The 13477-nt window shown below is 41.0% G+C and overlaps 2 pseudogenes across 2 annotated transcripts in view; both read right to left on the reverse strand.

Moving 5' to 3' along the window:
- The window catches only part of LOC310802308 (cytochrome P450 3A27-like), a 114043-nt pseudogene that overhangs the window by 100325 nt on the left and 241 nt on the right, over positions 1-13477 (reverse strand). The window contains exon 2 of the transcript in view: positions 13376-13477. This exon is cut by the window's right edge and continues 12 nt beyond it. The product of the transcript in view is annotated as a cytochrome P450 3A27-like (transcript). The remainder of the gene's footprint in view (positions 1-13375) is intronic.
- Positions 8060-12405, reverse strand: LOC310801563 (cytochrome P450 3A27-like; annotated as a pseudogene). Its single transcript has 4 exons — positions 12399-12405; positions 11462-11622; positions 8471-8690; positions 8060-8267 (listed from the first exon to the last, which is right to left on the reverse strand). The product of its transcript is annotated as a cytochrome P450 3A27-like (transcript).

Here is a 13477-nt window from a genome sequence, read left to right on the forward strand (position 1 = left end):
TTCAACTTTAACAATAGATATTAATATGATTTATTTAAACTGTTGGGCCCCTTCATTGATCGCAGATCTGAAATGATGATATGCTGCCCTCTTGTAGACAGACGAGATTACTTGAAGTACACATATTTTAGTGTATGTGAAACCAACCTATTCACTTCCTAAAAGGCTGCAGTCACAGTGCAGATCAGCATTACCACACACAGACAGACTTCTATGAGAAACTCCTACCCTAACCCTCACCCTATGACTGAAAGGAGAGATGGAATTGAGATGGTTAACAGGTGTGCTTCTCCTAGGACTATTGACTACCCCAAATGTGTAGGACGTGGCATAAAATGATCTTTACCTGTGTATTGTTGCATCATACAACATCTGTAGCTATATGTCGCTATTTCTTTGTTAGGTCATCTCTGTGATGTATGGCAAGGCAATGTGTGGATGTGAAACCATATCATTGATTATTGTTTCTCTTTCTCAGTTTCACTCTTTCTAAATCAATAAACCTGAAGTCAGACTGACATTCTGTCTCCAGACTCTTGGGAGGTGTTTAGAGGTGTTCAGCTATGTATGAGGACAGAGCAGGTGTCTATAAGTATTAACAGATGTTTGTTTCTTTGTCGCCACAGCCTACCTGAGTATTGCTGCTGACCATGTCCATCCCTTTATGACCACAGTGTACCCATCTTCTGATGGCTACTTCCAGCAGGATGTGGTGGAACGGGGGATTCACATCATGGAGATGCAGCCTACAAATCTGCAGCAACTGCGTGATGCCATCATGTCAATATGGACCAAAGTCTCTGAGGAATGTTTTCCAGCACCTTGGTGAATCTATGCCACAAAGAATGAAGGCAGTTCTGAAGGCAAAAGGGGGTCCAACCCGGTACTAGCAAGGTGTACCTAATAAAGTGGCCGGTGAGTGTATGTGTGTGCTCTACAAACATTCTAAACCATAACTCGTCTTACTGAATGAATACTTTATTCAGGTTTGGCCATTCAAAATAAATCTGGCTTCAGCCCCGGAGCCACGCTGGTGACTTGGTTTTTTACCTTTTGAATTCTCCTGACTGTTAATACACAGTTCATTTCAGCAAATTACCATTGCCCAGCTGTGGATAGACATCTGAGGAAGGAACATAAAGGGAGAGGTCCTGCTCAATGTAAATCAACCAACCAACCTATCAATGAATCTACAATCTAAACTGTTGAATCTGTCAAAACAGTTTTCCATTAGCCCACCTTTGCATTGTGTTCGCTGTCTACTCTGCCAAGTGTGGCTGTTGGGTATTGAACTCGGGTCTGTTTACCCTTGGAAAAGACGGGAAAACTGTAGATAGATACAGAGGTAAGAAAGTGAACCAGATGAACAAAAAAGAAACACTAGAATTGTAACTCAAAATGATCAAAAAATCTCAAGTAAGTTTGATGGCACTTCTCTCCTGTTCACTAATTACCTTTTCACTGTGACTAAAGCTTTGTTCCCTTGTTTTCTCCACTCCCGTTATTACTTTCACCTGATCCTCCCCTTCACAGTATATTAAACAAAATGTCTCATTTCTATTTTTGGCATCTGTCCATTATTCTTCATCAGTCTGGGGAATCTCTTACTTTTCATCATACAATATTTTGGTTGTTTTCTGGGTCTTTTAAAGCCATAATTATCATTATCAAAGCAATCATTATTGTATGTTTTTCTTATTTTGGTTCAAGACTATGCATCTGTAACCTTTGATAAGCCTTCATCACTTTGTTACAGTACTTGGTTTTGTAATGGCAAAAAATATTTGTACTATTTTGTTTTAGTTTTATATTAAATGTATTGACCTTTCTGTGACCCAATGTACTTTGTTATTTTTAATTATGTGACTGAGGAAGAACCAAAACCGACTGCTCCTTCTCTTGTATCAAAGATGTTATGTGACCTTGGAACACTCCTAACTGCAGGCTGAGGTTTGAGATAGTGGCTCACAACGCCTACGCTTCTTTCCCAGCTTCTTGGTCAGCAAACAGGTGCAAGATATGTTTACCCCAAGACCTATGACGTATGAGCATTGGAGTTAAGGATGGTCTTCTCCTCAGCCACAGCATCAGTATCTGAATCCACACTGTTGGTGAAGGAATGCTGATCCAGCTGACCAACGTTGTATAATACTTTCTATATGCATTAAAACTCTCAACTGAGACCAAACATCGTTTGTTGTTGTTCACTGAAAGATTTCCATAACAATCTGAGGTTACTTTTGATTGACGTTGGCATGAAATATAATGTGGGAAACATTGATTTCCGTTGATGGCAGTGAATGACAATGTCGGCCAGCGATGGCTGTAGCAAAGTAAAGAAGGCTTATTATAGGTTGCAGTCACTCCTGGCCCACACCACGACTAGAATAATTACATTATTAGACCAAGATGAACGAAAGTTCATCCAAATGTTGTCATTCTCTTTAATAGCTGCCTTATACTCCACAGACAGTTTTTCCTCTCCATGTTTTTGTTTTCTTTCGCTAGTATCTTCTTCATCTGCCCATGTTTCATCAGTGTGGAGATCCGCTTTCTTCTCCTCATCCCCCTTTTGATATTTTTTCAGGTCACCTGTTTGGACACTTTCACTGTCATGACTATGATGCTGGCTGGAAATCGAGTGCAGATGCTTCAAGAAAATGGAAAAACAGACAAAGTGGTACTGTTGAACAAAAAAACAACTATTTTATCAGAAAAAAGTCTGATCATATTTATACTTTTTTTTTCAAAGATATCTTATCTTCATCTGACCTCTTCGCAACAATGTTACTGTGCTAACTGCTAAACTCTGACCTTCTAGAATATCACAGAGCTGGCTTGGATTAGAAGAAGTTTATTTTTCCAGAAGGTACTTTGTTTATGGTGTCAGGTGCATAAAGGCATTTTTTTTTTATTCCTCTGGGAACCTTGTCATTTTTCGCCTCAAACAGCGGAGCTCCACCCAACCCACACCCTTGTGCCGCCAGTCAGCGAAAACATTTTTTTTAGATTAGATTCAACTTTATTGTCATTGTGCAGAGTACAAGTACAGAGACAACGAAATGCAGTTAGCGTCTAACCAGAAGTGCAAAATAGCAGAAAGTGCAATGAACAGTATATACAGGTAGTGCAATATATGAGCAGTAAGTAGTGCAGTATAACATAAGTAGTGCAGTGTAAGCAGTATATGAGTAAGCAGTAGCATTATAAGCAGAATAAATAAGTTACAGTATGAACAGTGTAGCAGCATATGAGCTGTATAGGTAATGCAGTATATATGTATTAACAGTAACATAAGGTAGATAGCAGAATAAATATAAATATGGAATGCTATATGAACAGTATAAACAGGTATGCACAGTATGTACAGATATGTGCAGTGTACTAACAGTAGTATTAAGAAAATATGAACAGTATGGACATATGTACAGAAGAGCAGTGGTATTGAGTAAGAGCAGGGGAGGGGAGTAATAGTGCAATTGTCCGGGGGGGGGGTGCAGGGGTTGCAGGGGTTGGTAGGTTGTCACGTAGGTGCAGTGTTCGAGTTCAGTAGGTACACTACTTTACGTTCCACAAACAGTCTACGTTCCAAGGTAAAGTCCGATCGTTTCCATTGAAATGGTTTTGGGTTCTTTGTTTTGTTAGGAATACTAGGATATTTCATTTTTATTTCGTTTTTATTCGTCTAGGAACGTTGTCTTTTTTCGCATCAAACAGTGGACCTCTACCGCGTATTCTCTTTGATCGTGTTAGAGCGGGCGCTGTTTTGAATAATTCCAAAGCCCGCGCTCATGCGTCCGCTACGTTCCAAGGTAAAGTCCGATCGTTTCCATTGAAATGGTTTTGGGTTCCTTGTTTTGTGAGGAACTCATTTTTATTAATTTTTCCTCTGGGAACCCTGTCTTTTTTCGCCTCAAACAGTGGACCTCTCCCGCGTATTCTCTTTGATCGTGTTAGAGCGGGCGCTGTTTTGAATAATTCCAAAGCCGCGCTCATGTGTCCGCTACGTTCCAAGGTAAAGTCCGATGTTTCCATTGAAATGGTTTTGGGTTCTTTGTTTTGTTAGGAACAATGGGATATTTCATTTTTATTTCGTTTTTATTCCTCTGGGAACGTTGTATTTTTTCGCATCAAACAGTGGACCTCTCCCGCGTATTTTCTTTGATCGTGTTAACACATCTCCAAATGTTACTACAGTGGGGGAAATAATTATTTGATCCCCTGCTGATTTTGTTAGTTTGCCCGATTACAAAGAAATGAGCGGTCTATAATTTTTATGGTACTTTTATTTTAACAAATAGACACAGAATATAAAAAAAAAAAGTCCAGAAAAACATATTATATAAAGTTATAAATTAATTTGCATTTGATCGAAGGAAATAAGTATTTGATCCCCAAGCAAAACATGACTTAGTACTTGGTGGAGAAACCCTTGTTGGCAAGCACAGAAGTCAGACGTTTCTTGTAGTTGGTCACCAGTTTTGCACACATCTCAGGAGGGATTTTGGTCCACTCCTCTTTACAGATCCTCTCCAAATCCTGAAGGTTTCAAGGCTTTTGCTTGGCAACTCGAAGCTTCAGCTCCCTCCGCAAATTTTCTATAGGATTAAGGTCTGGAGACTAGCTAGGCCACTCCATGACCTTAGTGTGCTTCTTCTTGAGCCATTCCTTTGTTGTCTTGGCCGTATGTTTTGGGTCATTGTCATGCTGGAAGACCCATCCACGACCCATCCTCAGTGCTCTGGCTGAGGGAAGGAGGTTCTTGTCCAAGATCTTACGGTACATGGCCCCGTCCATTGGCCCCTCAATGCAGTGAAGTCGTCCTGTACCCTTAGCAGAGAAACAACCCCAAAGCATAATGTTTCCACTTCTGTGTTTGACAGTGGGGATGGTGTTCTTGGGATTGTAGCATTCAGCATTTCTCTCCCTCCAAACACGAAGAGTCGAATTTATGCCAAAGAGTTCAATTTTGGTCTCATCTGACCACATCACCTTCTCCCAAGCCTTCTCTGAATCATTTAAGTGTTCATTGGCAAACTTCAGATGGGTCCACTGCTTCACATGTGCCTTCTTGAGCAGGGGGACCTTGCGGGCACTGCAGGATTTCAATCCGTTACGGTGTAGTGTGTTACCAATGGTTTTCTTGGTGACTGTGGTCCCAGCTGCCTTGAGATCATTACCAAGCTCCTCCCGCGTAGTTCTGGGCTGATCCTCACCCTTCTCATGATCATCCTTACCCCACGAGGCGAGATCTTGCATGGAGCTCCAGGCCGAGGGCGATTGATGGTTATTTTGTATTTCTTCCATTTTCTAATAATTGCACCAACAGTTGTCTCCTTCTCACCAAGCTTTTTGCTGATGGTCTTGTAGCCCATTCCAGCCTTGTGCAGGTCTACAACTCTTACCCTGATGTCCTTTGAATGTTCTTTGGTCTTGCCCATGGTGGTGGAGAGGTTGGAATGGAAGAGATTGATTCTATTGACAGGTGTCTTTTATACCCATAACAAGCAGAGATTAGGAGTACTTTCTTAAAGTGACAGGAGTAATCTGTGTGCCTCATGGGCATATAACCGGTCTGTATGAGCCAGAATTCTTGCTGGTTTGTAGGGGATCAAATTCAAATCAATTTATAACTTTATATAATGTGTTTTTTCTGGACTTCTTTGTTGATATTCTGTCTCTATTTGTTAAAATAAAAGTACCATAATCATACCATAAAGTACCATCAAATAATTATTTCCCCCACTGTATAGGCCTAATATCTAGACCGTTGATGGGCACACTTGTTACTTGTCGCTTTCAGAACCCTGGACTGGGCTCGGGCTGTATATTCATATAGTTCCGTTAATTAGCCTAGCCTACTTTCCGTGATTTAATGTGACTTTTGTAGTGTGTTATAGCCTCTGCACTGATGATATTTATTTCACATTTAAAGAAATACAATTGATAAAACCTGATTAAACTTTCCTACAAGTTAACAATGTGCCGAATGCTTGTATTTTGATAAAACATGCAAGTTATTGAAGACACGTGTCTGTCTCATTTTTTTTACTTTGTTGCAGTATAGGCCACCTCAATGAAGCGTTCTGTGTCGCGCTGAAGCGTATGAAGTGTATTCAGTTATGGGGTTTACTGTACATACTTTTTCTCTGCACTGTTCCTGCTGCAGAGGATGCGTAAACGATTTTCCCATGTTGTTTTTTGGTTGTGGTCTGTGTTTATACATTTAGGCTATTAGTTGTATCCTACTTTTCAGTTTTACAAGTCAAATCTTATGACAGATGAGATGGCACTTCAAACGATAAAATGCAGGTACATTTTGATTACTGCTGCACTACGATACCCATAGATAGACCCAATACATTGGTAACTGCACTACTTATACAGCTCATATACTGCTTATACTGTTCATACTGCATTCTATATTTATTCTGCTTATAATGTTACTGTTAATACATATATTGCTTATACTGCACTACTTATACTGCTCATATACTGCTTATACTGCTCATATACTGCTTATACTGCACTACTTATACTGCTCATATATTGCTTATACTGCTCTACCTGTATATATTGTTCACATTGCACTCCTTTTGCACTTCTGGTTAGACGCTAACTACATTTCGTTGTCTCTGTACTTGTACTCTGCACAATGACAATAAAGTTGAATCTAATCTAACACCTATTCATTGTCATGTTTTGATGGCATATTGTTCATTCTCATGTTATGATTTAGTTTGTGATTATACACACGTTTTTAGCGTGATGATAGAGACCCACTACCAGACGAGTACAAAACATACACAAGTCACATGCAAATCCCTGCACTGCAGACGACAGACAACAACTGTCTCTGTACAACTAGTCCTGGACCTCCACTAATAGACAGATACAAAGAGAGCAGCATACAGTAGCAGCAGAGCCCAGAGGCGAGGCGAGGCAAGGCAAGTTTATTTATATAGCACATTTCATACACAGAGGCAATTCAAAGTGCTTTACGTAAAATAGATAAAAAGGAAAGAGCATGAAAAAAATATTAGAATAAAAACGCATAAAAGACATAAAAAAAGAATAAAAGTCACAGTGCATTTTAGGGTCACAGTGCAATTATTAGCGCCAATTTAGTTTCAATTTAAGGCAAAAGCGAAGCCCTTTTTTTTTTTAAGCCCATTTTTGAAAGTAGCCAGTGTTGGGACTTATCCTAGATCTATGTGTAACATAATAACTGAGAGACCTGCAGCAGGGCAGGTCCTCATCACTGGCTGTCTGCTTTGAGCTGGTTGTCGTTGGACTCCTGGCAGCGGGACAGCAGCTTGAGTTTGATGGGCCGTATGGGCATCAGAGTGTTCTGTAGGTCCATCTCAATGGGGATCTGGTGAGAGTTGACACACAGTTAAAGTATTGTAGCGAACGGCGGGGCAGAGCAGCTTGCCTTAAGCGGGTATCGAACTCGCAACCTTCCGCTTACAAACCGGCCGCGCTAGCCACAACACCAAGAGAGTTAACTCCCTTGGCGGAGCTGCTAACGGGCCTTACACAGGGTCGTTACAGTATGAAGGAACGAGTAAAACAGATGTCAGCGTTACACTACAGTGTCACTGTTACGTTCGGGTAGCATTGCACTATAAATTCAAATAAACTCAAACTCCTGGACAACGTCTCTTGGGTCGACATACATTAAAATGGCCCTATGAAGTCTCGAGGGAGTTTTGCAGAAATACAAATAGCTTTTTTTTAAATCTCACACTTCCATCATTTAGTTACTAAATTTTAGTAGGTAGCCTATACTGAGGATGATTGGCGCCTAGTACTGAAAAATGCAATCTGGGAAATTAAATGGGGAGTACATACTCATGCAGTACGCAAGTACAGAATTGTAGTATGGGGGTTCAAACCCGGGTCTCCCATGTGGAAGACACAAACGCTACTATTAAGCCAAGAGGACATCCTCAAGGTCTGAGGGCGACACTTCAGTTTACATGTCTCAGGCAGGGCTACCTCATCACGCGAGTGTGATTCCAAAATCACCTCTGCTACATATAGAAACGCAACAAAGTCATAGGTACAAAATTATATTTACAATCATTGTATCATTATTTTGTCTCACCTCTGTCTCTTTGCAGACAGTGAAGTTGAACCTCTGTAGAATCTCCACCATCGCCAGTTTCATCAATACCAGAGCGAATCGCATCCAGTTCCGTGGGCCCAACCCGAACGGCATGTAGGTGTATGGGTCGATGCTCTCCTTGTTCTCCTTACTGAACCTACACACGGAGAGTTCAGAGGAGGAGGGGTTAAAGAACATATCAATTAAATCACAGTAATATGATGGTTATACATGGTTGAAGAAACCTGTTTGTGTTTGGTCGTCGCATTTAGGTTTGTTTTATGGTTGTTTGTGGAACACTGCTCTTATCGTTGCTGTTGTGATTGATATTGTGGTTGTGGTTAAGATGTGGCCCATTACCTCTCTGGTTTGAACTCCTCTGGGTCTTCCCACACATCGGGGTCACGGTGCAAGGTCCAGATGGGTAACATGACAACCATACCCTTGGGGATGGTGATGCCGCTGATCTCAACAGATTTCTTGGCGACTCTTTCAAGTCGATGGGGTACAACCTGAGAGACTCGTTGATCACGCTGTCTAGATAGTCCATCTGCATCAGAGCCTCGTACTGGATAGGAGCCTGAACAGGGATATTACACTCACATGAGCACTAGTGATTGGTCGTTCACGTAGCCGTAGCCCAGAACTAACTCTTTTTCGTCGCAAATCTGAAGAGCTGTTAGTTTTTTGTGTTCTTTTTTTGGGAAATGAACACAGTACTGTACTTATTCTAATCTGCATAGCCTAATTTCATGACACCCGCATACAGAACGCCATTACTTTCAATGTACGTGTGTAATAGAGACTTGCTTTTTTGTTGTACATGAATAAACAAAAAAATCGCTAAATAATGTTATCTTGATAGTTAGAAGAAAATACATTTAGATTCTACTGAACAATGTAAATGATAGATGTACACAAGGATCAATCAGAAGTCAAAATGCCACTAAACTGGGCTGCTTTTAGTGGATTGACTGCTTGGAATACTGAATGTGCTATAGTCTATTATTTCCTCTCACAGTCGACAGACTACAAGAAAACTGTCAGGTGGTTCAAATGTGAATAACTTGGTATCCATTCCATTAACTGTGGCCGGGCAGCACCGAACAGCCCAGAGAACATTACCATGGTGCTTTTGAATATTAGGTCCCTATCTGGCAAAACCTTTATTGATCTTATCTCAGAGCGAAAGCTGCACTGTAATGTTTTTATCTGAAACCTGGCTAAACATGAATGCATGTCAGTCTATTAGAAGTAGGGAAAAAATATATTTTCGCTCCATTACTTATTTAGCCATGTCGCTGAGCAGATGAGAATTAAATGATGAATATGAATATGAATAGTACACCATCAACAGCTTCCTCCTGTGATAATGATTTAGTAACCAGCTTCAACACCAAACTAAGGGCAACTATCGACTCTGTAGCACCAGTCAAACTGAAAAAGGCTGTGGCCAAATTTAAAAGAATTTGCAGAAAGTCTGAGCTGACAAAAACTGCAGGTCCACCTTGATATTCTTCGAGAGCATCTTTCTGCTTTTAATAAGGCAATAAAAAAAACGCCAAGCCGGATCATTTCTCAAAATTGATAATGAATCATAACAACTCAAACAGTGCTCTTTTCAACGATTGACAGCCTTATAAATCCCGCCCACAACACACCTGGTGATCTGCTCTCCACCTACAAATGTGAGGAATTTGCAACATACTTCTGAGATAAGAGAAACAATATTAGGTGAGGAGGATCACTCAGGCAAGACCTGAAGATGTGTTTGATGACTTGTTACCCCACCTTCCACCACATGGAAGCACTATGAACTCTTTTGCAGTGGTCATACAGAAATGCTCAGCAAAGTGGGGGTCTGTTCATCTGCACCTAAAACTACCATGGTGAAACCCCTCCTGAAGAAAAGTAGACTCGCTAAGGACTGAAGAGTAGACTCTTCAGTCCTTAGCGATTTTAGGCCAATCTCCAACCTTCCCTTTTTAAGCAAAAAAATTATAATTCTTGAAAAAAAGGTGTTCAAACTGTTAAATAATCTCCTTCTTCCCAACTGTACCTTTGACATGTTCCAATCTGGCTTTTGTGCCGATCATAGCACTGAGATAGCACTATGTTGTTAAGTTATTAACTAGGTTCTTAATGACCTTAGAATTAATTAATTAATGCTGATGCCAAAATGCTCTTTGTCCTTGTCCTGGTCAAACTGTCTGCACACTTAAAGACACTACTTACAGTAACACTAAGCACCAGGCAAAAAAACAAGGTGTTACCATTGACTCAGATCTTAATTTTGAAACCCATATCAAGAATGTGACTAAAACATATTTGTATCACTTAAAGAAGAGTAAGTAAGTTTGCCGGAAATCTGCCATCGTGGAGAAATTCTGTCTGAAGTTGTCCAAACAACAACATCCTCCCTAATAATAATATATCCCCCCCTGAACTTGCAGTGTTGGACATTAGCTGTTGTTTTTCTGCATGCGCACACGATTGGGAGAGGCAGCCACCAGAGAAAGGTCAGTCTACTCCCCTAGAACACCCCTGGCACTCACAACATGTTTATATGCAAACCGAATGTCAGGTAGAACACTGCATTTTAAAAAGCGTGTTTTCCGAACCAAAACAGCGTTCGTAAATGAAATATTTATTCATAAGGGATTTATTATAAGGGATCTTGTTCCCTGATCGCTACCGATTAAAGATAGTCATTACAACCGTTAGGAAGCTTTTAGAAAGCTTGAATATTACATGGACCTTTACAGAACACAGCTGTAAAGATGCAACCTTTCCTCTCCCAGGCTGACACTGAGAGACGAATGCATGCTTGTATTACTAGCAGCCTTGATTACTGTAACACTCTCTTGTCTGGTCGACCAAAGAAAGCTCTTGGCAAATGATACAAAATGCAGCAGCACGAGTCAGATGGAGAGCACATATCACACAAGTCTCTGCACTGATTACCTGTTAGTTTTATAATTTATTTTAAGATAATTGTATTAGTTTAGAAATCACTCTATGGTCATGCACACCACTGCATGTCAGACATGCTTTTAAGGTATATACCCTGTAGATCCCTCAGGTCCTCAGGTACTGGCCTTTTAAGTATTCTGAAGATTCCAACAACACCTATCTACTTCCTGTTTCAAATGAATAATACTGGGCAGAAGTCTGCACAGGGATGCTACAGACACATTAGCACACTGCAAAATACTGTCACCTATCTAACCATCTGTAGGAGTCTGCAGTGCACAGGGGTTACACACTCATCAGTACCCTCTAAAACACTGTCACTATCATATTTCCTGTTCCACATGAATAGTACTATATAGGAGTCTGCAGAGGGGTTACCTTGTTGGGAAACACAGTGTCTATCTCCTCCTGCAGCTTGGTCATGATGTGAGGGTTGGTTGCCAGATTGTAGGCCAGGAAGGACAGAGAGCTACTGGTGGTCTCATAGCCAGCAAAGATGAACATCATTGCCTGGGACAAGATCTCGTGGTCACTCAATCCTATGATGATGGAGAGAGGGGGAGAATGAGAGGGAGGAGAGGGAGAGTGGGAGAAATGGGGTGGTAGGTGTGAGAAAGGGACGAAGTAGAGTATTTCCACGGTGTGTTTGTAGGTATAGGTGTTTGAGGCAGGTACTGTATGTGTGTGTTAGATGCTAGTATACAGTGTGTGTGTGTGTGTGTGTGTGTGTGTGTGTGTGTGTGTGTGTGTGTGTGTGTGTGTGTGTGTGTGTGTGTGTGTGTGTGTTTAAGGCAGGCACCTTTACTCTGCTCCTCTCCCTTTGAGTTGCTGTCTTTCTGCGAGTCTATCATCAGCTGCAGGAAATCTACCCGACTCTGGAAGCAGGCTTACGTCAGATCAAAATCACATGAGAACTACCAGATGCTACCAAATCTCTACAATTGTATTACACAATACTGGCTGAAGATCGTATATTTGATCAGTTATATTTACATACCTTCCTGGTGCTAGCCACGCGATTGGACTTGATCTTCTGAAAGACAGCGTAGAAGAAATCTGTGACCGAGGCAGGGAATAGGGATACCTCCATGTTTGCCATAACAGGACCCATGAAGGGGAAGAATGCTGGATGGACAGGAAATGCCACGGTTACAAACAGGAACAGGAAATACCATGATACGTGACTCCAATCCTATTCAATGCACAGCCCTGTCCAGAAACAACTCCTAGGCTCTATCCCTAGACACTTCTGTATCCAATCCACTCAGATCTCCAAGTGTCCAGCATTTAGGAACTAGAGGTTGGTTCTGTACACGGCCCATGTGGTTGTCAAATGAGTAGAGCGCAAACCATTGGCAGTGTGGTTTATGTCAGTCTAATCAATGAAATCAATAGCTTCATTTATTAAGCACAAAATGACTGAAAGCTATATGGGGGCAGTTGTACCGACTGTGAGGAACAGTGGGCTGAAGATGTCAAACTTGAGCATTTTCTTGAAGTTGGTCAAAAAGGGGTCGGAGGGGTTGTGGAGGGAGTCGATGTCGACACTGAATGAAGTACTGACGACCACATCCATACTGTATGGTCCAAAGAACCTGGAACACAACCACACAATCTCTGACCACCAGAACCACAACCACAAAATTAAAGGGGGAGTTCACTGAAATTACAAATTCACCTTATCGTCTCGGAGATAAATACTCACTCCTTTAGTTCAATGGGCTCATCGTTATCAGCCGTCTTCTTCAGATTGCTGACCAAGTTACCAGAGTGCTGCTTCATGATCCTGAGCATCTGAGTTGGGAAGGATACATGGAAAAATATCATGATTGATACGTGGATTAATATGTGCAAAACATATATTAATATCATGTTTGAAACAGGAATTATTTTAATGTTTATATAGCCTGAGAATATACATCCATACAGGATACATTATGTATATAGTCAAAGAATAAGTGACTCCAAAGATGAACTATTATTCTATACTCTGTCATCTGACCACTGAACTTATCGAAGATAAGATCAAATATACTTTATTGTCCCGGATGAAAATTTGTCTTGGATTAATTAATTAAAGTTGCTGCTTCACACAACAACAAACAACAATGAATACACACTATACACATAGTACAAATCACACACACACTCTCACACACTCTCACACACACACACACACACACACACACACACACACACACACACACACACGCGTCAGAGTTGTTAGTCATTCATTTATTTGTGTTGTATAAAGGAATGAATGAAAGAAGGAGAGGAGAGATGGGACTGTACCTCTTTGATCCGCCCACTGGTGAAGGAGGGAGACAGGACACTGCGGATCCGTCTCCATGCATCATCCTCAGCGATAAACACGGCGTCATACAGAGGCCCGTT

This window comes from Argentina silus, assembly GCF_951799395.1.
Source record: "Argentina silus genome assembly, chromosome: 3".
Classification (NCBI taxonomy): domain Eukaryota; kingdom Metazoa; phylum Chordata; class Actinopteri; order Argentiniformes; family Argentinidae; genus Argentina; species Argentina silus.